This window comes from Cyrtonyx montezumae, unplaced genomic scaffold (genome assembly GCF_038088225.1).
Source record: "Cyrtonyx montezumae isolate F1298 unplaced genomic scaffold, pur_monq_1.0 scaffold_11, whole genome shotgun sequence".
Taxonomy (NCBI): domain Eukaryota; kingdom Metazoa; phylum Chordata; class Aves; order Galliformes; family Odontophoridae; genus Cyrtonyx; species Cyrtonyx montezumae.
The window spans coordinates 11,929,240-11,954,027 of record NW_027071837.1 but is presented as its reverse complement, the minus strand read 5'-3'; the positions used below and the strand labels follow the sequence as shown (position 1 = coordinate 11,954,027).

General features: G+C 48.6%; 1 protein-coding gene across 1 annotated transcript in view; it reads left to right on the top strand.

Annotated features, from left to right (window-relative positions):
* NEXMIF (neurite extension and migration factor) overlaps positions 1-24,788 on the top strand; it is a 119,700-nt gene that overhangs the window by 65,001 nt on the left and 29,911 nt on the right. The window contains exon 2 of the mRNA XM_065729566.1: positions 15,131-15,265. The gene's annotated coding sequence lies outside the window, so the exon portion shown is untranslated. The remainder of the gene's footprint in view (positions 1-15,130; positions 15,266-24,788) is intronic.

Here is a 24,788-nt window from a genome sequence, read left to right as displayed (position 1 = left end):
CTCGCAATCGCTCTCTGATAGTGCAGGCATCTTTTCTTAATTTACTTCTGAAGACAAATTTAATAAAGGAATTCCTTTTCTTAGCCTTATTTGAATTATTCTTTTTATTTTTTTTCTTTTATTAATTCGCCTACTCCTTCTTAACCAGGTTTTCCTTTGTATGTTTATAAATAAGTCCTTCTTTCCTTAATCCTTTTGTCTAGCATTAACTCACGCGGAATTTTATTTTTAGCATTTAATTGACTCTGAGAATTAAGTGTCCAGGCAGTACTTGTTTGTTCTCATCCTTGCTCCCAGTACTGCTGTTAGTTCCCCAGCTCTCACAAACACTGTACTGAACGCTTCAGGTCTGGGGGAGGTTCACAGTGGGGGCTGTTGTTGTTTGCTTCTGGTTCTGTTGGTTTAACATTGTCTTAATTGCAGTACTCTTCCCTGTTTGCCACGTGGCATGTCGTCAGCTCAGGTGGAATTGGTGCAGTTCCTTTTGCTAGCTCTTGGGCTTGGTTTGGGGATGCCAGGTTTGGAGAGATACTGAGGATGTCCTTTGGAAATGGAGCTTATGTTTCCTTTATGGCTTTACTTTTCAAGGAAGGCAGACAATCAGGTATTCTCGACTTAGTTCATGGGCAACAGTCCCAAATTTTAGTAAGCCCACCATAGAAAGTAAGACCTAAAGGAAGTCTCCCACAGTTGGAGTGCCACATTGCATCCTAGACACATTCAGGCTGTCTTGGAACCATCCTTTGTCTCTTGAAACTCTCTGCAGTGTGCTGGTCTGTGATGTTTTTAATTTGGTTAGCAGCAAAAGGCTGCAGCCTCTTCCAGTTGATGTTTTTTTCAGTGCTGATGACACCATAATTCAGACAACGTGATCTTCCCTTTTGAATTTCAGCTTATTGGTATTGTAATTAATTTTGACACGTAACACCACCCCTCCAACTTTCCCTCCCAAATCTATTAATGTGTAATGATGAAAGGTGCGTTCTATGCATAATATTGTTTTGGGGTTATAGATCTTACGCCCTTGTTGTCTGAGATGCATAAATGCATTAACTCCTCTTAGCTGTGGCTCAGTGGAGACTGGAGATGATCTGAAGTTCCGTAGCTTGTGGTGACAATACATCTTTGTCTAAGATGAGAAGATGTGTGTTTTATTAAAGCTCTAGCTCCACTATTTCAGTCCAGTGTCTTTTCTCTGTACTTCCCGTTGTGCTAATTATAAGATACTGGACTGCATTACATCATATTGAGCCTCACTGCTCCGTAGTATTTATAGGACTGCAGCTTCCTTGGCTTCGTTTTCATGATCTTACAAAATGTGATGAAGGCAGTTGGTGGCAAAGAAAAAAGAATGCACAACCCTGTGTGCATTTGTTACAGAGGCCATTAGCAATTACATCACCGGCGTGTTGGTTAGATTTCATTTTCCTTCTGTACTTAGTAAAACTCCAGAAAGAATGCCCATGAGGAATTAAGCTATAAAGATTCTGGTGGAGGAAGTGCGTTAAAAGCAATTAGCAGAAATTTAACAAAGTAGATGAGAATCAGATCTGGGCTTGTCGAATTTCCGAGGTGGGGCGGGGGGCTGCATGCTGCTGTCTGTGGGAGGAGGGAGCCCTGGGCTGGGCAGCCCCTCCCTGCAGCATGCCCCTGAGCAGCCCTCCCAAGCTCCAGGAAACGCGTGTTTACACGGCCAGTAGTCTTTATGTTGGTTTGGTTTTATGTCACTCGAGACAGCGCATTTGATGGAGATGCCGATTCCTGACTGCCTTTGTTGTTGTTTTTTTCTTCTTTTTGCATCCCTGCTCTCTTTCTCTCATTAAAGGCAAAGGGAAATGGGCACATTGTCCTGCCTGGGGAGCAGCACAAACAGCTGGTGCGATTTGGGACCGGGAGCATGGGGAGCACGAGGAGTGCTTGGAGTGAGTGAGTGGGTTGTTAAGGGACAACTGGCTTCACTTGACTGCCAACAGAATGGAAGTGCCTGACCTGTGTGGCAACAGTCTGCTTGCCTTTGGGAATCACACTTTGCAGCGTGCCCCCATCCTGGTGTGTGAGCAGAGCCTGGCTTCGGCACTGGCAGGCTGGGAAGGTGGTGAGGTGCAGGAGTTATTTCTGCAAAGCACTGGGAGAGAACGGCTGTTGTTACTGCAGAAGCTGCACTGGAGCAACCTTGGAAAGGCTGAGAATGGAAAGAGCAAGATGCAACTACACATGGCAGCTCCAGCAGGTTCGGGCTGCAGGACGTGGGAAGCAGACGTTCAGAAGAGGCATCCGGGTGGGTAGCATAGCACTTGTCACAAAGCATCGCTATTTCCTCTCAGCCGTGGTCATTCCCACCAGCGGAGGCACAGAGCACCTCCAGCTCCCACACCCTCCACTCCTGCAGCCTGCCCAGGGGGCCCTGCACGTGGGGCAGGTTCCAGCTCTCTTCCTGCACTGCTGCGTCCCGAAGAGCAGCATAGGTGCAGCTGTTGGTTATCCACATTCTGCAGGTATCCCTGAGTTCTCAGTCACTGGGAATGATTTTCTGTGTTGTGCTACCAATTACCTCCAGAGCTTGGTTCCTTGCCATGCCAGGCACTGAAAGCCACATCCGAGCAGGTCCCCACAGCATCCAGCCCTGCAGCAGGAGGTGGCCAGATCTCTGCAGGGAAATGAAGGAAATGCCGAAGGGAAAACTGAAGAAGGCAGGCACAAAAAGACTGTAAATTGCAGGCAGACAGACAATAGAAGAAAGTTTAAGTAGCAATTTGTTCTCCTTTGCACAGGTAAATGTGCTTCATTTAAAAAGGACCCAACCATTTGGGAAGCTGCAGGTGGAAATGCAGAACTAGATACACCTCAGGAGACTGGAAACTGCTAATTGTGCAACCTCTCCAACTGTACACAAGAAAACAAAAGTGAACAGTGATGGACAGCGTTAATCTGTTCTTAATGGATGCTTTACTTAAATATTCATTTTTTTCTTATTTGCATACTGGCTCTCTTTTGGATCTCAGCACCATACGTTCCTGTGCTGGTGGTGGTGGATCAGGGCCTGGGATGTCCCCGGTTGATTTTTTTTTTCCCCAGGCTTTTGCTGAGGAAGACAAAAACAAGAGTGGGACTGATGTATGTTGGGGCAGCATTCCCAAGGCATTCCTCACAGTCTTGTAGGAAAAGGAGGAGGACAGAGTCTAGCTTGCTGCACGGTGTGACTGTGCATGTCCGTTAGATGCTGGAGGTGGCCACTAATCCTAGTTATTGCCAGTTATCCCCACATTAGCAGATCCCCTTGGCCAGCTGCCCCAGCAGCTTGTTGCCTCACTTGGTATAGGGATTTTTTTCATCTCTCTGTTCTCATGGGAAACTTCAGAAAATTTGCTCTTCAGAGCTCCCAGATCAAAAACCATTGGGGTAATGTCTGGAGGAGATGGCTTTCTCCCTCCTGCCCATTTCTATTCCTCCCAAGCATTCCCTACATTTGTCCCTGGGACAACTTCTTGTCTTTCCACTGGGATTTTGTAGAACTGGAGAATGAGTGCTGTTAGGCACAAAACGTTTCCATGTAGTTGCACGGGGTTCTTGATTTAAGTAAGAAATACATAATGAATAAGGCTAACTTCTGCATTAACAGCAATCCAGGAAAAATGCCACTATCCTCCCTCTGAAAGAAAACAAAATGATAAAACCACAAACTCCACCTTCTCCGTTTTAAGTACATGAGCTTGAATATCTGCCATTTCTTATATTTCTCTGTAAAGCTGGAGGTGTTCTTTAAAGCTCAGATTGCTTTTTCATATGCGAATTACTGATACGATGTCTGTACTGCTTGTGAGAAATGCTACACAATTTGTTTAAAGGATCTAATGAGTCCTGGGCTGTCTGCATCACACAGCATCTCCGTGCTGCGTGGTGCACATCAGGCCCTGTTAAGTATTTCAACGTTTCTCTTCAAAAGATGCCATAACCATCAAAGATACTTGCTGTAAATGATTCTGAATGTGTGGATTCTTTCTCCACAGCTAGATCTGCGTATCCAGCGTACTGAAGGAAATGCATTTTCCTTGAAGGAGGCAGTTTGTATGTTGGAGTTCTTCTTAGGACATCGGCACAGCCCATTTATTTTATCTCATTTTATCCTATTTTACCCATTTGTTTGTTGTTGTTTTTCTTAATGAAGTTTGATGCTAAAGTAATTTAGAGAACCGGAAGAATTCAGATCTTAATCCTAGCTAAAGCAGTGTGGAGCAAGGAGCTCCTGTCAGCCTCAGAACGGCACTACCAGCACAGCTAACCCGGCCGCTGCTTTTCTCCTTCTCCAGACTGTCTTCTACACCTCAGATAAAAATCACATCTTGTTATTGGTGTGAGGATAAAGAGCAGATGCATACAGTAAAATACAGCTTATTAAACTGCGGCTTAGATTGGTTAATTACTTTCCCCACGTTAATAGAGGATCAGGGCTGCGACTGTTTTTAGAATTCAGCAGGTTCTTTTCTGCCTCTGTAGAAGTGACTCAGTACAGTTCTTGCTTTGATTTACAAAATTGGATTTTAATCTCTTTGAAACCATTATGCTAAATCAATTTTTAACATAGCAGAGCATGGAGGTACAAAGCCCCTCTTGTTCTCTTGTTGCTAACTCTTTGGATGAGTGAGCACCGTATAAACAAGGCTTAAACGGCATCTGTGTGCAAGACCTTGGGCCAGCACGGACATCCAGGTTTGCTCTGTTACGGTGATTAGCTGCTGTGGGGCACACAAAGAAAACACAGGTGAAGCTGTATTTGCTGCTGCTGTGAGAAGCTCCCTCTGCTAAGGCAGGCAGTGCAGGGCTGCCCCGCAGGCTCCGTGCTGTCTTCCTCTTGGCTTCCTCACTGCTGAGCTGGATGGGAAGCACACGGAGGGCTCAGTCGCAGCATTTGGGGGTTTTGTGTGTTGTTTTTTCCCCTCCCTTCAGCCCAGCTCCAGAGCTGTCACTGCACGAGATGAATCACCCCTCTGATGTTTTGGGTTTCTGGCACCAGTAGCAATTGGGCAATCATCCAAATCCAGCAAGAACTCTGCCAGTAATGAATGGAAGCTCATATGATTTCATATGGGAAGCACTGTAGGAAGAGTTTTAAGATGTTATATGCACATACTTGCATGCACTTCTCTATTCTCCTCTTCCTTTCTGAAATAAGTGGCATCCCTATATCTAGCTTGTAGAGTGGGGAAGACCAAAACCCTTCAGAAATACCAGAAATGGATCTGAGCTGCAGAGTATCCCCAGAGATCAGATGGTTTTAGACCCATCCTTCTTGCCTAGGGCCCATTTTGAGATTTAGATTGCACGTCTTGCTTGGAAGCCTCTCCCAGTAACAGCTGCCCTGCCCCAAACTCTCTGGGGAACAGCATCTGGAACTTGATCATTCTGTAGTTTTTTTCTTGGTTTGTTTGTTGTGGGGTATTTTTGTACTCCTTGGAGCTTGAGATACTTCAGAAAACTTCACTGATACTTTGCAACAATCGTGTCCTGGTGGCTGCTGAGCCTGACCCCATCATTTTACCTCTCTACCTGCAGTATTCTGGACTGTTTAATTCAGCTTTCAAGTGAAAGGGGCATCTGTTGCATTATACTCAGCCAAGTTCACTTTCGTAAAACCCAATAATAAGCATAAAAGTTGACTGCAAAATGAATAGAATTGTGTGGGAATATCAGGAGAGGATAACCTGCTTGCTCCTTAAAAATCTCCTTTAGGAAAAAGAATGTCTGTTGTGAGATTTGGGCAATTTGCTCCATAAGTCTCACTGCTTAAAAGCTGAGGATATTAGTGAAACAGTGATCCTGAAATGAAGCAGTAGTTGTGTTTGCTTGTGGTGGCATAAGTCTGCAGAAGGCATTTGTTGCTTTCAGTCCTTGCAGTGCCAGCACGAGGTGCCCCTGGGCTGCGGCGTGGTGCGTTGGCTGGAGGCAGCAGGCATCAGCGGGGGAAGGATCCTTTTGCTTTTGCCTTTCTGTGCCTTGTCACTGTGGTTAACGTTTTGCTCCTGTTGCTCCTCCTTAGCCCCAGCAGTGCCATCGGATGGGGGATGTGGAGCACATGCAGGGTCAGCTTTGGGGCCATATGGTTCTGTGTGGTGTTCCCAATATGCATGTCTTGTCTCCTCAGCCCTGTTGGGATGCCTTTCCTATAGCACAGCATTAGACCTGCTAACTGTTCTTATCTGGTGAAGGAAGTGTTTGTTCCTCTGTGCGTGGCAGCACAGATTTAGTGCAGGCTTACTTATGCTTGCAGGACTGCAGCGTAACGCCATGCTCGTGCTGCGGGAAGGGCTGCCAGGAAGGTAGGAGCATGGCACATCTGCTGGAGTGCAAATAAAGGAGCTCTTCCACTCAGGAATGAATGGGAGAGGTGCCTGGGGCAGGGCCGGGGCACCTGGAAGGAAACAGAAGGAAATGCACGAGTGTGAGCCAGCACAGCACTCACTGCTGTGGGTGGTGCCAGCTTCGGTGGGATTTCTGTGCAGTGGGCTGTTCCTCCCCCTCCTCCCCACAGCACACACTCGCTTCCTTTTCAATAGCTCCGTGATTGAGGTCCTAGGGGCTTTTTTTTGTGTTAGAAAACTCCGTTCTGGTCCCCATTTTAGGCCAAAATGGCAACTTCTACTCGCTTTTAAACTGCATCAATTTAACTGAAGAGTGAGCACATGAATTTGCTAATAATCTCTGATTATTCCGTGCTAATCTTGCAGTTGTAGAGGCTGGATCCCATTGACATTCAGCAGATGAGTTATTAATTATTTTCCTTTATATCGCTTGCCCTTCATGCCAGATTTCTCAACACCTTTTGGTCTACATTGTTAGCAGTTCTGTCTGACACTGATTAGTTCTTTATGCTCTCCATTCCTCACCTAGGTAATATCCCCCAAATCAGCTCCATTTACTCCAGGTGCGGCTTCGCCAGGCAAAGAACTGCTGCCACCTGTGTGCTGGAGCAGGCAGCCCAGGCCGTGTCCTGGCCGTGCTGTGCCATGGCACTGGCAGGAGCGCCGGGTGCCCGGCGTCACTGTCACTTTGCGGCGGTGCTGGAGCAGAAAGATGATTTCAGAACGCTGCACTGCACCGCTTTGTTACGAGCCAGGATCCCAAAATAACCACCTTTCAGTTGGTAAAATAAATCATAAAATTCTGTCAGATCCGAAATGCAATGGTTGGGCAAATTAATCCATTGTTGTATTGTTATAGCGCTCTAATCATATTTTTATACATCCCAGGAGTTGGAACTAAGAAGCATTTTGCTGTCATTGCAAGCACAATAATAAGAATAGTCTTAACAAAGTGACGTGCACTAAGTTGACTTTCTGCAATACATTTCAGCGGAAATTACAGATGCTTTTTACATTTCATTATCATTAAGGTACAAATAACTTTCTTGTATTGAAATCCAGGCCTACTTTATCTGGTTTAATAATTATATCGAGGCTCATTACGGACACCTTGTTTGTAATTCTCGCTTTTCTTATTGAATTCTAAGTGTGTTATTACAGAAGTATCTACTTTAACAGATGGGGGTATATTATGGCAGTGTTTAGTTCCAGTTGATCTTTTCTGAGGAATACGCTGAGTGATCTGGGACTGAATACAGCTGAGTCGATGACACCCAGCTCAATGGGAATGCTGCTGGGATGGAGTGGAGCATGAGCAGGCTCAGGGAGGCCGTGGTACTGGGAGAGGTGTGGGAACTGCCTCACGGGCAGGGAAAGCTTCTCCAGGAAAACATCTTGGATGGTGTCAAGGTTGTCTCATTCACCAGTGGGATATTGCCTTAATGGCGTTCTTTCTTCCTCTCCAGTTTACATAATGAGATCAAACTAATTAAACCATGTCTAGCTTTGGGAAAAGATCAAAATGCGAGCTCTTTTTATTTCTTTTTATTAAAACCTTCACCCTGTAATAGGAGATTATAGGAAGCACTTTGCTACCAGTGCATCGTGCTCATTCCGTGTACAGGCTGAGGGGTTCCTTGGTCCTTGGATGTTTTCCCCTGAATCTGCAGGGCTTTTTTTTCCATCAAGCTTTGCTTTTCTTGTTTATTTATTTATTATTTATCTTTGCCTGAAAATGCAGCGATTTTCATCTTGCCATTAAACGCTGTCGGCACTCCCGCCCCTTGGAGTTGAAATCGCTGTCCCAGGTGCTACCAGGTGGTGCTTCCCACAGCCCCTCTTTGCGGGAAGGTGATGGGTCCACATCCTGCTCTTCCAACAGGACATCCTGGCATGGATCCCCGTGCTGCCAGCATCCCATGCAGCACAGCGCTGCATTCAGCTGTACCCAGAGCTCGCCATCGGATGCCATTTGCTGCAGCCACCTCGAGTCCAAATGTGAAGAAGCTTTACAGGTTGATATAGGCGAGGAATTATTGCCAGTATTAATATATTACTGTATTAGACGCACTAATGGTATTTTAAGGTACGATGATTTCAGAAACATGGAGAGGAAATGAGGGCTCTCCCAGGCCTTCTCCCTCTTTAAAAGGAAGCAAGGTTCAAGTATTATTTTCTCTTCCAGAGGGGAGGAACAGCTGTGCCGGGGCTCTGAAGTAAGTTCATGATGATTGAGTTGAATTGCAGAGTGCATTTTAGGTTGCATTCAAATCAGGGCAATTTCACTTCTCTCTGTGACAGAGCAAGGAGCTCTCCACTTTGATCGCTGATGTTGACTTGGAGAGGCGGAAAACAGAGAAGGGAAGCTTTTGTTTCAGGCTTGTCGTGTTTCTTTGCGCACGACGGCATGTTGGTGTCAGCTGTGCCTGCCCGCTCCACGGCCTGCACGCAGAGTGCTTGGAGCTGCGTGGGGTGTCACACAGCTCCCTAGGGCAACAACTGTGGGCCTTTTTGGCTGCTGGCGTGGGCCTGCTGCAGTGATGGTGCTGTTTCAGGTGGTCACCGTCCCTCAGCTTACCCCGCTGCTGGAAATGTGCAGTGTTGATCAGGACCTGAACTGGCCACGTGGAACCCGTTAGGGTCACTCATTGTCTCCGTCTGTGGTTCCCATGTCCTTGTGTGGGGCACGTGCAAAAGAAGCCTGGCGTGGAGCAGACCAACCCATCAACAGGTCCTTGGCACAGTGGGACATACATGTGCGTTTTCTTTGCCCGTGCAACTTCAGCAGCTAGCCAGATGCATTTAGTAGTGTTTTTCACTGGATTACAGTGGTTTGAATGTATGTGAAAATTACAGCAAAGGCATCATTTTTTTAACAGCTGTGCTTAGTTGAATAACAGATTTAGAAAGTGCAGACTTTAATTAATCTGTGTTTTCTGCTGGGATTTCAGTGCCATCTGATTTACTTTCAATGGCTGGAAAGTGTAATTGTAGTTTTTCCCTTTAGCTGCAAGTTTATCCTCCTATGAAATTGATTTGGTTCTTCCTTTTCTTAAAGAAAACTTGATATCAGACTACTGGTGCCTGGTGTGCAGTGCAGCTGATATGCACGCAGCAAGAAGGGAGCTGCGGGACAAACCGAGCAGGGTTTTCCCAAGAGTGGTGTGATTTCTGTAGTTGGGATTATGGTAAGGAGACTCCTCCTCACTGCGCTTGCTGTTCGTTGCAGGACGTGCTGATGTGAGGCCATGGCCACAGCTCCCAAAACCTCGCTGCAGAAGGTGGTGGTGGGTGTGTGGGGTTTGGGAGAGCTGAGCAATGCATTGTGGGACCAGGATGATAAATTGTGTTTATCATGCACTGTTGATCTCTCATTCTTTTGTCTCTGTTGAGATTCATGTGAGTGCTACAGAAGCGCAGACAGCTCCAGTGACTCTCGTTTGGGAAATTTGTTTTCTTTAAAAATCAGTCTGCCGTGGAGACACGCACTTTTCCCAACCCTCCCGCACTGAGATGGGATGAGGGCCTGGAGCCCAGCATGGGGCCTCTCTGGAAAGCTGCTCCTTTTGGTGTCTTCTGCTCTGCGGATCGTTGGTGTGATGGCCCTGTTGTCAGACCTCACCGCTGGCTTTCTTGTGCGAGGAAAACTGCTGCTTGTGTGGCAGCTCAGAGCTGGGTTAGAGAGGTGTGGTGTTTTAAAGGAAGTCTGAATAGTTGTGGTTACTGCGCGGTATGCTCTCCCCCACGTGTATTTTATTAGGCTGGCCTGGGTTTGGATGTCTTAAGGCCTTTGTGTGCAAAGCCCACCATGTCTGAGGAGAAGCAGTGCATTTCAGTTCCCAGCGTACTTTTAGGATGGCTGCTAATCTGAACAAGATTATAAAAGATATATCTTGACGAGTTTTAAAACTGATTTTAATTACGGCTTTTCCTTTCGTCTCACCGAAGCCCTGAATTAGCTCCTTTATTCTCCCACAGACATGGGTGGGTGCAGGAAGGAGCACGAGCTCTGAGTCCACAGGGTGACCCCATGCTGTACAGGGCTGGGCCCAGCACAGAGCTGGTGGGCTGGGAGCTGCCACCTGTGTGCCGTGGGCTGCTGCTCGCTGCTGGGCTTTGTCCCGCAGCCCCTGAAGAGGGAGTGGGGCTGGAACCCACATGGCATTGCGTTGGAGGTGACCTTACTGCTTGGCCACCCAGCTGGCCATGGCCGAGATCCAGGATCCTCTGCTGGTTCAGAGGAACGGAACCCATGAGCAGGAAGGGGCGAGGTGACGTAACCTCAGTGTTGTGTCACCCTTACACTGCATGAAACGTCTCCCACTTAATAAGCGCAGGACCACGCACCTCCACTGCCATACTCTGTGACATCAGCACTGCCTTTCACTGGTGCTCATGCAAGCTAATGCTGAGACAGTCTGCTTCCTGTGCTCCTATGCAAACAGCAGAGTCCTCAGCTGTGAGCAAGGCAGCTACCTGCACAGGCCCTGGGCCTGGTGGCTGTTATAGCCCCTGTGACATCCCTGGCTGTGCGAGAGGTGTGGTGCATGGAGCACAATGCATGCATGCCCAATAATCAGAGCGGTGGGTTCATATAGCTGAAATAGGTTGCTCGTTGCATCCCAGGCCTGTTCCTTGTTACTGTGTGGGTGCAGGGGAACAGCACTGAGCCAACTCTGCCTTCCTCCCCAGGGGGGCCTTGCACGTGCCAAGCAAACCACCTCCTGCCTGGCAGAGCCTGTGGCTTTTGTTGGCTGGGTGCTGCCTTTGCTTGCGAGTAGGACGTGGATCCAAACCTGTCCCTGATGATGGTGGGCACCGCGAGGGGCAGGGACCCCCAGATCCCCAACAGCCATGATGTACTGTGCTGCTCGGGCAAAGTGCATTTGTTGCCTTGGAAACAAATAGCAGCACTGAACAACTAAATGAAATTTATGGAATCAACTTCAATAAATCTTGATGATAAATGTGCAAAAACATACACAATTTGATGAAGATCTACAGTATGCAGATGTGAGGGACAGCAGTAAGTTGCAGAACTGCTTCAGATCCATTTTTGGGCTGCCACAAATGCCTTCCTGTAGTGTGTTGGGTTTTTTTTTTTGTTTCTGAGGAAGCTGTCTGTTTCTTTTCATAGATATGGCATTTAATTTTGATTTCCCGGGTATCTTTTAGCTTAATTGGCACGCTGGATGATTGCAGTGTGTTGTTTTGTCTTTTGCAATTCCTGATTCATATCGAACTCGGGATAAAAATAAAATCGACGACTGTGGCACTCTGAGAGAGCAAAATGCAGCGAGCACCGTGTCACACACCCCAGGTGGGTGCACAGTGTAGCTCCTCCACTGCAGCCCTCGTACAGGACATCTCCCTGCCTCCTGCTATGGGGCTGTGCTGTGTGGGGTGACAGTGCGGTGTGGGGAAGGGTGTGTGGCAGAGCAAGGAGGGGAAGGGATGCCTTCGTGGTGCAGATGCATGAAAATCTCCAAGCACTGTTTTTTAAAATAGATATTTTTGTTTCTGGTCTGACCCATGCATCAGTAGCGGTTCAGAAATACCAGCGGGCTTGTCTGGAGACTGTTGTAAACCTTTAACGCAGTCCTTAATGGAACTGGATGTTTTTCCATTCATTCCCATCCTGCTTCTCATTACATCATCTTATTTTCATGTCTCCTTGCTGGCCCAAGAGCACGGGGTCTCTGCTCCCCGTCACGCAGTGGGAGCAGCAGTGGGGTCCCAGTCCTCGTTATCTACCAGGCTCCTCCTGGACCCAGAGGCTGCTCCTGGCCTGGGCCCGCAGTGTCCCTGCTCCTGCCTGGGCCGTGAGCTGCTCATGGGTAGCACTGTGGCTCTTCATAATGTGTTTTGCTACGTGTGTCCCTGTCCCGGGGTGAAGTGTGGAGTGGCACACAGCAGGGGAAGGCGGCAGGCCTGCCCGGTGCCAGCCCTGCTTGCATGCATGCAGTGCGTGGTAGCTGGTCCCTAACCTGCAGTGCAAGGCAAGCTGAGCTCCTCTAGGAGCTAAATTTAGTGATTCGCTAACTTCTTGATGTTTTTATAATTTCATTGTATTATGACACTTGGTTTTAAATTTGCATGAGTAAATGAGCTTCTCACTAAGTCAGGTAAAGAGATTTTTCACTTATCTACCATGAAATAAGGCATTAGAAACCAGGAAGAATAGAAAGCAACGAATCCTTGACATATTTCGTTTACATTTTTTTCAACTGTGCTGACTGAACACTTCTAATTATTAATGATATAATAAAGCTATTTGTACTGCATATAGCGGGCTAAATAATTTCACATTATGAAGACTTTTTGTAATTAATTTACTGTTCTGCGTGAGAGCAGATTTTGAAAAACACACATTTACATTTAATTACACACTAAATCTGAACGCTGAGCTGCAGTGAGCGTGCTGTGGCCTTTCACCTTCACTAGGAAGGCCCATGGATGAGGTGGATGCAAGAGAGCTGCTTTAGCCGTGTTCCTGGTGCATGGGGGAGGCTCAGCACTGCATGGAGGGCCCTGACGCCGAGGGGCTGCAGGGGAGCCCAGGGCACGACCCCTCCTCAAATTCTGTCCCACCGTCCCAGAGTTACAGTTGTCTTGAAAATAGACCTCAGCTTTCTCTGCAGGTGAGGCTGGTAAGAGCTCAGCAGGATGGAGACTTCAGTGTGTCTTTGTCCTTTCCCAGGCAGGAGGCCCCTCACCATCTCCCTGCTGCCCCACCACCCCCCTGCCCCACCACCTGCCGTCTGCTTGGGTTGGATTTGCTTGCTCTTTGCACTCTCTCTTTCTCTCTCTCTTTCTCTCTTTTTTTTTTTTTGCTGTTTCATTAATAGTGACAGATGCTTTTAATTAAAAAGAAAAGACAAAACAAAATCCCGCATAAAACAAAAAGAGAATATTCTAATTTGGTGTGACATTATGAGGCAGAATGGCTCCTGGCATGCAAGGTACAGAAAAGGTCATCTTCCCCGGCTGCAGCCTTTGCAACGGTGGAATTAAGTTCAAACTCAGGCTGGTTTTGAAGTCTTAAGTCTCTCTGGGGATTCCTTTCATAACATCTTCGAACTGGATAACACTACAGTAAATGAAATACACTGCACTGGATTAAAGGGTTATTTCCCCTGTGTGTCAGGCTGACACAGAATACCAAACCTCAGGTTGCTTCTGAGTTGTCTCTATCTGCTGATACCTCTCTTCTTTCCCTCACAGCTCTCGGGGTTCTTGCATGCAAGTTTGTGATTATTTATTTGGTTTCATTGCTTTGTGAACATGGAACAGTTCGGTGCAGCAAGGAGCCAAAATGAAGCAGCTAAGTGGGAAGAAACTGAATGGGCTTAAAAATATGAAAGAGGTGATGTAGGAAAGAGTGGAGTTGCTTCTTCGGTTATCTTATGTTGCTCTGTAATTTATACCCAAATCCACATCTCTCTGTGTTGCCACTCATTCTGGGCAGCACAGACCCGCAGTGACAGCAGGGTGGTGCATGCTGCCGTGCTCCTACCTGGCCGGGCCAGCAGCTGAAGTTTGCCAGAGGTCATTGCAGCATGCCCGAGGCTTTGAGCCTGCTCCCAGCCTGCCCAAATCCTCCTCCATCTTCCTTTTCCCCATCACAAACCCTAAAGATCAATCTGAAATAACAGCCTGTAAAACGCTGGCTATACAGGAGCTCTTCCAATGATGAAAAAGGAGAAGATGTTTCTTCTCCCTGCTTGCCTCCACCCATCACATTTTGTCCAAGGCTGCCTGAGGTCATGCAGTTGTCTCACTAAACAGCAGTGCATGTGGTGATCAAACACCTTCTGTGTTTTCCCTACACTTGTATTTGGTGGCAAACAGGGCACCGTACAGATGCAGTCTCTGCACGCCGCTGTCTGCCTCTGATTGCTGTTCCCGGTATGAATCCCTGCTCCTGGCTGCACTGAGCGGCCTCCAGCAGCCCCAGGCTCTGGGGTGCTGCCCTATGGCCATGCTCTCACCGGGCCCAGCTGCCAGCAGAACCCAGGGAGGTATTCCCACAGGAGCTGTGTGTTTGGTGGAGTCCCACTGGAGAGGTCCTGCGCGCCGTGTCTCCTCTGGTGCCACGTTCCTCTGCTTCCCAGTGTTGCTCATATACGCACGTTAAATGCATGTGGGAAATGGTCATTTGGGGTTTCTGCTGCCCACGAGTAATTCGCGTTAGCTGCGTTTCCAGACGTAGCTCTCACTGGGTGCTTTGGAAGGAGGGCTGGGCAGTGGGTCTGAGTGTACCTCCAGGCTTTTTCACTAAAGGAAACGATAACACGTCCATGCTGGGTGCTCCCAGCAGCGTTCTGTTGCAGCGTGGCAAGGCGGAGGTGCTGGGTTAGCAGACCTGGTCTCTTGTCCCTGTCTCCTCCGTGCTGCTTTCCCTTCCCTGTGCTGCTAAACAGAATGGAAAAGCTTCTTGCCTTTGTTAGCACACAGGGTTTGGCTGGGGCCGGTGGGCAGGGGCTGAACACTGCACTGCTCATGGCAAGCACTGGTGGTGCTATGTCGGTGCTTCGGCAGCATCACACGTGGCTCTCTGTCCTGGTCCCAGAGCCCTCTGACCCAGTTCCTTCTGCAGCCGGGCGCAGTGTCCGTGTGGTTTGGAAAGTGCTGCTTTGGGGCAGTTGTGATGTTTGTATTTGTGCATAAAAACATCAGGAAGCATTTATGTAGGTGTCGCTAATTTAATTTAATCTGATACGTGTGTACGGAGAGGCCTGTTCTGCTCTAAAGTGCTTCTCTTTATTTTGCAGTCTCCATCGTCATCAAATACAACTCCTTTCATCCTCCTCCTCCATTCACCTACCCAAAGACCAAATCTGGAAATAGTAACCAAAAGAGAAGCCCACATCACACACAAAGCAGAGAAAGGTTGAAGTAATTTAAGGGTAAGTAATTTTTCGCCCTTATTCTTAACTTAAAGCTCCGTGTTCAGGGTAAAGCCGTACCAGTAAGCATGAGGCAACATAACAAAGCTATTGAGCTGAGTGTACGTGGAGCTGCTCTGTCAAACAGGAAAAGCTGACTCGGTGATGAAAGCCAGGGGGTAACGGGAGCTTTTGCAGGTGAGAAAGCAGCCAGAGCTGAGCAGGCTGGGAATGAGGATGCCCTGTGCCGTGCAGTGCCAGCGGTGCACTCGGCGTGTACCCTGCACGTGTTGTGTTTCCACTCACCTCCTTCCCCAGACAGACAGGATGCGGGTTTGCTTGGATCTGAGAACTTTGCTTTACACATCTGGGTTTTCTGTTTTATTGCTGCTTTCTTTTTTTTTTTTTTTTCTGTTTCTGCAATGTTAGTTCATGCAAAATTCATATCTGGGAAGGGCATCTCAGATCCCCGCTTCTGAGTCAAAAAGGGAAAGCATGCAAGTGAAAAGAGAGATTGTATCACTTAAGAAATATGATTCATGAATTAATCCTCGTCTGCTACACCATCTGTGGCGTGTGTTTCAATACCAAATCCTCTTTTTACATCTCTTTAAAAAGCCCTCTCCCCACCGGCTGCTGGGCGCCCTGCAGTGCTGAGGGAGCTGGCCGCTCCCACAGGTGCACAGAGGTGTGCAGGCAGGTGGGTGTCCCTCGCCTTGCTGGCACTCCCGGTGTCCCCGTGTGGCCGCAGCCTGGTGCTGCCCCTGGCACGCAGTGACCACAGCCCCAGTAGCTCCTGGCACTGGTGGTGCTGATGGATGGAGGCCGGCCAGGAGCTCGGGGCCGGCGCTGAAATATTGTGGGTTTGTTGCCTTTCCATTCATTGTGCTTTCACGCCTTCCTGCCTCCCTGAGTCATGGCCGTGCAGCCGCTGCTTGCCATTTCTGTCTGCTGCGGTAACACCCCCTGGACAAGGCGGCAGTGATGCTTGCTGATGCTTGCAGCTGCTTTTTGAGCTTCTTTTTTAATTGAGCATCTGAAGGCAGGATAGTGACAGAGCGGAAAATAGCAGTGCTGCCTTCTTCCGTGGTAGGAAGTATGAAAGAAGTATGGAGCGAAGAAGAAGCAGAAGGTGCTGGGCAGAGCCCCAGGGGCTGCAGCAGGGTCCCAGTGGGAAGTGGTCATCTGCACAGCTGGGTGCCAAGCCAGGGGTGCCAGGCCAGTTCCAGAGCTTGCTGGTCCCTAGGAAATGCTTTCCCTTGCCCTTCTTTTGTCCCACATGTGCCTGCTGTCTGGGAGCCCTTGGAGGTGTGGGTACTTTACTGATGGGGAATGCAGCGTGAGCCCCTTGAGCACCGAGCACCCCAACGCTGCCATAAATAGCAGTGTGCAAAGTGGGGAAGCGTCAGCAATGTTTAAGCAAATGTGTAACCCAAACTGGACTTACAGACTGTGTTACTTCTGAACGGAAAATACCTGCAGGAATATAGGCCTGAATCAGCACCCAGCTCTCTCTTACTGCATGCCTGTGCTTCCACTAGGAGCTCTGGCTGGCTTACTTTTTGCCTCTACAGTATTTTGCAGCTGTCTTAAGACAGTTCTGTGACCGTTTCAGTCATTTTTGGCCTGAGTTCTTGAGTTTCCATGCCATTATTTGTCTGTCCTGTGCTGAAGTTTGGGAAGCACAGGCTTTTCCTGGGTCTGTTCTGGGTGCATCTCACCAGCAGTCACACTGCTGATTCCCCACCGTAAGAGGGCTTCAGATTCTCTACCGTGAGAGATTTCATATTGTCCGCCCCTTCCTGCAGGGCGGCAGCGAGGGGCTGGGGAGCACCACTTGGTGGTCTGGTCCTTAGGACCCCGGTGAAACAGCTGCTTGATTCTCATGAACAATTGTCCAAGAGGGAAATTAGGTTGTGTCTGTACGTACTTCTTGGATGGGGAAAATTAAGCGGTAATAGCTGGAAAAATAATATGGGTTGCGAGATAATAGATGCCTAAGGGATGAAATTAAGCAGTACTTCACAATGAAAGAAGTTTTGGCAGTGCATCGTTTACGTTGGACTTGTTTTTGTTTGCCAGAGGTCTGGTATTGCTTTGGAGGGGTTATCCTATGACAGACTTCACCAGCAGACACCAGAGCATTACACCAATCCTTCTCTCCTCCAGGGGAAGGCATGACATTCCTGCTGGTGGAAATCCCTGCGCTTTTGTCCCACTGCATGGTGCTGGTCCCTGCTGCCTTTACCCTGTGTGCTGGCTGAGCTCCAGGGAAAAGAGAGAGATTGGAAAAGAGCACCTCTAGTCCAACTGTCACCCCCATCTCCATGCCCACTAACCTGTGTCTGTGGGACTGCCAGCTTTTAACTCAGGAAACCCTCCTGGGGGGGCTCTAAGCAAGAAAGGGGCTCAGGAAGAAGTCTCGGGGTGCAGGGCCAGTGGTTCCCATCACCTGCAGTGGGACTCGGGGTGCTTGGCACCCGTGCAAATGAGGCCGCGCTGCCTGGCACGTTGAAAACAAAGTCATTAAGTAGCTGTTGCATTAAGACTGCTTTTATTCATGGAGTGTAATGTGATTCATTTGCCCTTTTGCTCTCATGTTGAGAAGGCAGTCATCTAGTATGCATCGCTGGCTGCTGGCTGCAGGGAGAGCTTTGTTATTTATTTTTTTCACTTTTTTTTTTGTGAGGGAGCAGACATTTTCATTAAGTGCAGTGGGGCTGCGGGGTTGTCCCTTTTTTGGCGAGCAGCCCTGCTGGTGGAAGTGCTGAGCTCAGGCCATCTCCATGCCTCGAGGCCCAGATCCTCCTTGCCGCTGTGCTGGGGGCATGGCTGATGGGGCTGCAGGAGCCCTCTGACCTGGGCAGCACCCCTGGGGCAGGCACAAAGGGCACACCGGGTTGCGTGGCTGTGCTTGGCTGCCTGCACATCCCTTGGTGTCCCCGGGGCACCCAGTGCCACCAGGGCACAGGGCACGGGATCTGGCCAACACAGGGTGAGATGAGCAGTGGGACCTCATTACATGGGGTCTCAGAGGATGGGTGAAGGAGGTGGTGAGTCCTTGGTGCTGCAGGTGGCTGCTTGTGGTTAGGTGAGAAGTTAAGTGCAGCCAAGGGAAATCAGTCCTTCCTGGAGTTACAGTAGGAAACACGCCAAGCGAGAGAAGAGGGTAGAATACAGAAGAACAAAAAAATGCAATTTTTTTTTAATGTTAGCACAGGGAGCATTAACTAACTCGCTAATTTCAAGAGCAGCAATGAGTAAGGCAGTTTGAGTCACTGCTTCTTGTGGCGGATGGGATCGGAGCAGTACAGCTCCACATGCTGGAGCTCAACCTGCAAAGTAGGAAGTAAGAAATTCCTTTTTAACCCCAGCAGTAGCACTTCTTAAGCACAGGGATCTGAACAGTGTCTCAGCACTGCGTCAGATTCCAGGTGCATGGCATGGTGCATGGCACAGAGACCACCTTGAAGTACTCAGGTGACCATGGGCTTCTAAAGCCATGGGGTCATACTATGTGTAAAAACCAGTAAGGCATATTTCAGAAGCAGAAGGCAAGAGGAGAGTTACTGCAGTGTCTTGTCCTTCTCCCCTTTGTGACAAAGACACAGCATCGTTTGGCCAAGCCGACTCCAGGAGGAGGCAGCCATGCACAGCCCAGGGAGCAGCCAGGGAAAGGCGTTCTGCAGGAGCTGGGCCCTTCCTTTGGAGACTCTCCTGCACTGTGCTGACTGGGAGGTGTAAGAAGAATGGGTCCAGTGCAGCTTAAGATAAGGAGAAGGGGTTTTTAGAAGAGCTCAGGGCTGAGAGCTGTTTGGAAAGGGGGATTTTTTGCTTCTGATGGTTGGGGTAGACAAAAGAGGAGAAGTACTTGGAGCTGGAGAGGTAACAGTGCTGACCTTCCATGCTCTTGTTTTCAAGTAAGAAATGCACAAATCACTGCCAGTACAGCTGAGTGGTTTCACGCTGCTTTGTGGCTTGATTTGGATCCGCAGTCATTCCTAACCTGGTTCCTGTTTCTGTTGTAGTAGCACACAAAAGCAAGCAAATCCTTGCCTGTGGAATTGTAATTGTTTTGTAAGCGCTGCCCGATAGGAAGACTGCTTCACAAACACCTTCACCTTGCATCGTGCTTTAGATCCTAAATGGATTTTGAATAGATTAATGCATTTCGGAGTGTTCTAGAAAGGTCAAAAACAGAAAAGAGGATCTAATAGCAGTGTAGCAACCAGCTGGTTGCACTGGGTTTCATTTTACTGCCATAGTAACACTATAAGCCACAATGTTAATACTGTGCCCACTGAATGCCATTTCCCCCCTCCCCCCCCCCCTTTTTTTGTCAGAAAACAAGCCCATAAGAAGATATTTTCTTCCTCAAGAATTTCTATAAGGCACTAATAGGCTTTTTGGAGGGGACCATCCTTGTACCCAAAGATGTAAGGTGGGTAATTTACAAGGCAATGTGCAAATGCCAAATTGTTAGGCAGAACTGCTGCTGATTTAGAAGGCAGTTAATGCTATAAATGTGCCAAGTGCCAGTAGAGTGTTTCTACAGATGGAATAACTGGAAATATTGGAGAGGTTCCAAAGGTTTAATCAAATTCAACCAGTCTTTTTTTTCTTTTTTTCCTTTCTTGTTTTTTTTTTTAACTGCAGAATTCTCCAAGGGATGCGAGTTGCAGCAGTAGATGATTCCATTGCTTTCAGTAGCGGGGGAGGTTCTCGCAGGCGCGCGGCAGCAGGTACACGGCCAGGGCAGCAGCGCTGCTGTGAAAGCCCGCGTCCCGTGTGAGCAGGAGCATCCTCTTGAGATACCGTGGCAAGAGGGACCTCAGAGGCAGTCCGCTCTGCAGCACGATGGGAACGAGGGGAGGGTGTGTGGAAGCAGCTGGCAGCAGAATCCCTGCTCCTGTGCAGCTGGGCAGGTAGTGGGGGGCTCTGCTGTGACAGCCTCTGCGCGGCGCAGCGTGCGGTGCCGGGGCACGCATATGTTTCTGCACAGATGCACACCTTCCCCTAGTCTTGTTGACAGCCTTTCCAAGGCTTCTTATTTAGCCAGACCATATGTGCTTGGGCATGGAGCTAGTGCGATGTGGAAAGAGCATCACATTATCCTTGGGCTGCAAACACCAGCAGGAGCAATTCAAAGCAAATTTTGTCTGCAAGATGTAGAGCTCTTGAGCTTGCATCACAGGGCATTCGTGGTGACCGAACGTGACTTTTTTTTTGCTGGTTTGTTAAAACCAGGTTCCAGAAAGCCATTTCCTTTTGTTCTGTGGCAAAATTAGCCCTCCTTGTTCATGTTCTCCTTGTTCCGTGCCTTAAACACAACAGCAAAGCGTGGATGAATGCTACCAGGAAGAAGAGGAAGCATTGGGGCACATCTGCAGGTCGGGCTTTGCTGCTGACGAGGTGACAGGGACCAGGCTGTGGTAGGGCTGGAGATGACTCCGTGGGGTTTCCCCTGCGATTGGTATGGAAAATGTAGAGCTCCTCTCCCTGTTGGCAGTGGGGTTTTGCTTAGGGCTGGCACAGCCGTGAACCCGAAGCCGTATGGAGGCACTGGACGTGGAGTGGTGCTGTGATAGCACTGAAGCTTTTCTCTTGCTGTTTTTTTGTTTGGTTGGTTTTTTTTCACATGACATTTCTTCAGTGAGGTGGTTTTTTTTACAGATGTCCTGTTTGGATCCATTAATTGTCACTCCTTTCGTTTTGTAAGGGAGGAAGAGCTGCCTGCTTTTCCTGGAGTGCTCGGTATCGACCCCCTCTGCTCTCTGCTGCTCTGGAGCTGGGGCCCGTGCCCCCCCAGTCCTCTCTGCCCGCTTTCTGCCAGACCCCCGCGTCGCTCTGTGCAGCATTTCTCACTGAATAAATTGCTACAAAGCTATTAGCCTCAATGCCACAGTCTGCTGCTCCTGCGTTCCTGCACCCACCTCCGCCCCACAATTGATCCAGCCTGCTGTCTTCTCTGCACTCAAGAATGCCTGGTGCCACAGAGCACAAATTGCTTTACAATTGAATTGTTTAAAAACATTTTGTAAAAATCCCTTCCCTTTGTGGCACCGTCCGCTGTGCCAGCCAGAGCTGGGAGCTTGTGCTGCCGGGCAGAAGGCAGGGGAAGATTCTCAGTTTCTTGTGTTTGTTTTTTGTTTGAAGTCAATGTGGAAATTAAGAACCGTGTGATGGTGTGAGTCAGATCTCTGATGTGTGCTGTGGAGCCCATGAGTGAGGTGCACAGGGACTGTCCTTGTATGCATCCACAGTGGTTTTCTGCACAGGTAGGAAAAGGGCTCTGCAGTGCTGTGGGAAGAAGACTTGGAAGAAGTGAGTAATTTTTCAGATAGTATCGAGTCTCACCTTGAGAAATGTTTTATTATACAAACAGTGGTACGGGGCTTCAAACAGTTCTTGATGTTCCTTTGTTTCTCATTTCCCCCCCTAAAACTCCTCATCGCTCCAGATACCGACACATGAGCCCTTCTGAAGCAACATTTACCTCAAGTGCTGCTATATCCGGATCCATTGATTCTGTAGAACATCATCCATGCTTGACTGGAACACCACGTGTTGAGGAGTGATGCAGTCCTCCCTTCGTGCAGGCCTGCCCTGTGCTCATGGCTGATGAGCCATAGCTGGAGGGCACTTTACAGGGCGACCATCTCAGAGCCCCATTCCACGTGCTCTGTGCCCAAGAGGTGCCAAGAGCCCAACTCAGCAAATGGAGAGGGTTTGTTCTCAGTGCCCTGACATCCTCGTGGCAACGTGTGGGGTGACTTGTGTGGATCTGATCTTCTTCTACAAGGCCTCACCCTTGTAACCACTGTGCCCAGCCAACCTGCCTGTTAGCTGCTGATAGACACTGCAGCACTGCAGCAAACTCTATATAGAGTACATCATTGTGACATCTCTACATGTTTTAGCTTGAGAATACATTTGGGCCTTTGACAAATAATAGAAATAGGAAGTTAGCCTGGATGATGGGCCCTGTGTTGACACCCCTGAAGCTCACCCAGAGAACTTAAATAAGCTTGTACCGATTGAGTTACAAGTCTTGCTTCAGAAAGGACCACTTTTCACTGCAGACAGCAGCTCAAGTCTTATTTAGGTGTTGTCATTTCTGTTGTGCCATCAAACAGGATGCTATCGTGCTGCTGATGTTTACAGCGGGCTCAGAAATGTGCTCAGCAATAAACCATCTGTCAGGAAATTCCTGCTTTGCTGCTGCTTTGGGCTCAGATCTGAGCTAGAGGTGAGCTGCTCCTGTTACCTTGTTGTGGTCCCAGCACTACTTCTCATCTTCACATTCTTTTTTGCATCTGTTTTTTAAATGTTCTTATCCTGAGAGTTCTCCGAAGGGCAAGAGACGTACATTTGTGCACACGGTATTGTGCATCTGCACTTTGCAGCACTGACCTTGTGAGCTGCAGCTAGATGCCACCTCCAGTCTGCTCAGTCTGTGTGGTGATGTCATTTCCATGGTCACCCTCCCCTTGCTGGGGTGGACATGAGGGTGGATGACACGAGGTGTCATCCTGAGTGGGTAGATGGGTGCTTCTCATTGAGGTTAACACAGGCAGCATCACTCGGGATCCCATGTGAGGATCCCATGGCACCCCAAGGAGGGCTCTGAACTGAAGTCCAGTGACCACTGCTGTCACCTCTTGCTGTCCCAGTGTGGCATTGCAGGTCTGGTGCTCCACATGTCTCTAATGAGTGTCTGCGAATGATGCATGTTCTCCAGACTGAGCAGATCTTTTCTTGCTGAGGAAACAGAAAATACGCAAGAGGATAAAAATTTCTTCCAGTCTCTACTGGTTTCAGTCCTTTTCAGTACAATGTAGGTATTTACTTCCCTGCCTTATAGTACCTCCCGGGACCCATGTCTGCTCCTCACTGCCCTCCATCCCCTGCATGCCCACAGCTGCTTCTCCCTGGCTCCTGGGCAGATGAGGATTTCAGAGTTCAGGAAGTTGGCGAGTTTGGCCACCCCGTCTCCTGGGTTGGTTAAACACGGGGGAGCTCAGATCACATTCAAATGGCTGTAATTTGAAGGAGCTTGAGACAATGTGAGAGGATTAAGTAATGAAATTGTGTCTATTAATTTGGGGGAAAAAAGACAAAACTGTTCGGTTTGACTCAAATATTTAATTTCTGGAACTTAAGGGTTAGATATTAATATGGGCTTGGCAGAGAGTTCATCACTTGTAAGGCTGAGAGTTCCTCATGTGCTGAGATCAGTGCTTGAAGTCAAACCTGCCTTTGTGGAAATTATCCTCTGAACGAACAATTGGCCTCGATGAGGAGGTGACCAGGCAAAATGTAATGCTTATTATGGAAGGAGGTCCTCCTAAATGAGCTGGTGGTCCCTTCTGGTCTTAAATCCTGTCAATACCTCTAAAGTTTGGAGACAGCTTTCCTAGGGGTTGCTTGCTCAGCCTGCTGCCCCATCCCTGCCAGCCCTGGTGAGGAAGCTGGACGTGATGGTGCTGTGCTTTTGGTGGTACTGTGTCTGGGCTGGCCGAGGAAAAGCAGTCCTTGCCTGCTCAAGATGAGTAGATGGAGTGCAATTGCATCTTTCTTCTGTTTAATGCGATGTACCTGCATCTGTTCCAATAAGGAAAAACAATCCTAACTGGAACCTTCTGAGGGATTTGTAGTAAATGAGAACAAGCACAAGAAATTTAGAGGGATTGTGGTCAAAATAGTAGTGACAGCTTTAGTCAAAATAGGGGAGTTTAGGGACTTCCAGGAGCGTTTTCAGCGAGCTTAAACCTGCACAGCGTGTTAAGCACTGCCAGCAGCCACCAGCAGCCACCAGCAGCTGGTTTCTGTGCTGGCTCAGCCCCAGCAGCAGGTGGACCAGGCTGGGCAGGGCTTTTCTGGGGCATGGGGTCCTACTGCCCCAGGGTGTGTGGTTCTGCACACTTCTTCCCTTTGTGTTTGCACCTCTGCTTGCAGGCCTGTGGTCAATGTGGGGTTAACTGCATCCTCTTGGCTCTTGCAGTTACCTCGTCAGGACTGTTGAAAAATTAGCTTCTCCCCACTTACAGCACTATAATTAGGATACAGGAGTTGTGGGGAATGATTTCACAAAGTGACTTGGTGTACTCGCCCATGCACCCCAGGGAGCCAGGCAATTATGCATACATAATTCTACTCTTTGAATATTTTCTCTTTCTCTGCATAATTTCTCTCTATTCATCTTTCCAGTGTCCTTCTGAGATAAACTTAGAAGTCTCAGCTTTCAGAATGTAAAAAAAGAATCCGATGACTGCATGCTCACCATTTGCATCCAGACCAGGAGGACCAGGAGCCCTGTCCAGAGCAGAGCCCGCAGCAGTGCAGGGCTGCAGCTTGTGCTGGTGGGGCCAGATGTGCCCACCACGCTCTGCCAGGCCTGGGATTTGGGAGCCTGGGGGTGGCCCTCGTCCGTGGCCAGGCAGCAGTGAGGCTGTGGAGGAGCTGGCTTTCCTAAGCACGACGTATTTTTGTTTCTAATCTCCTGTTTATGCTCTTCTCAGTGAATTTATTGCGGCGCGATAAG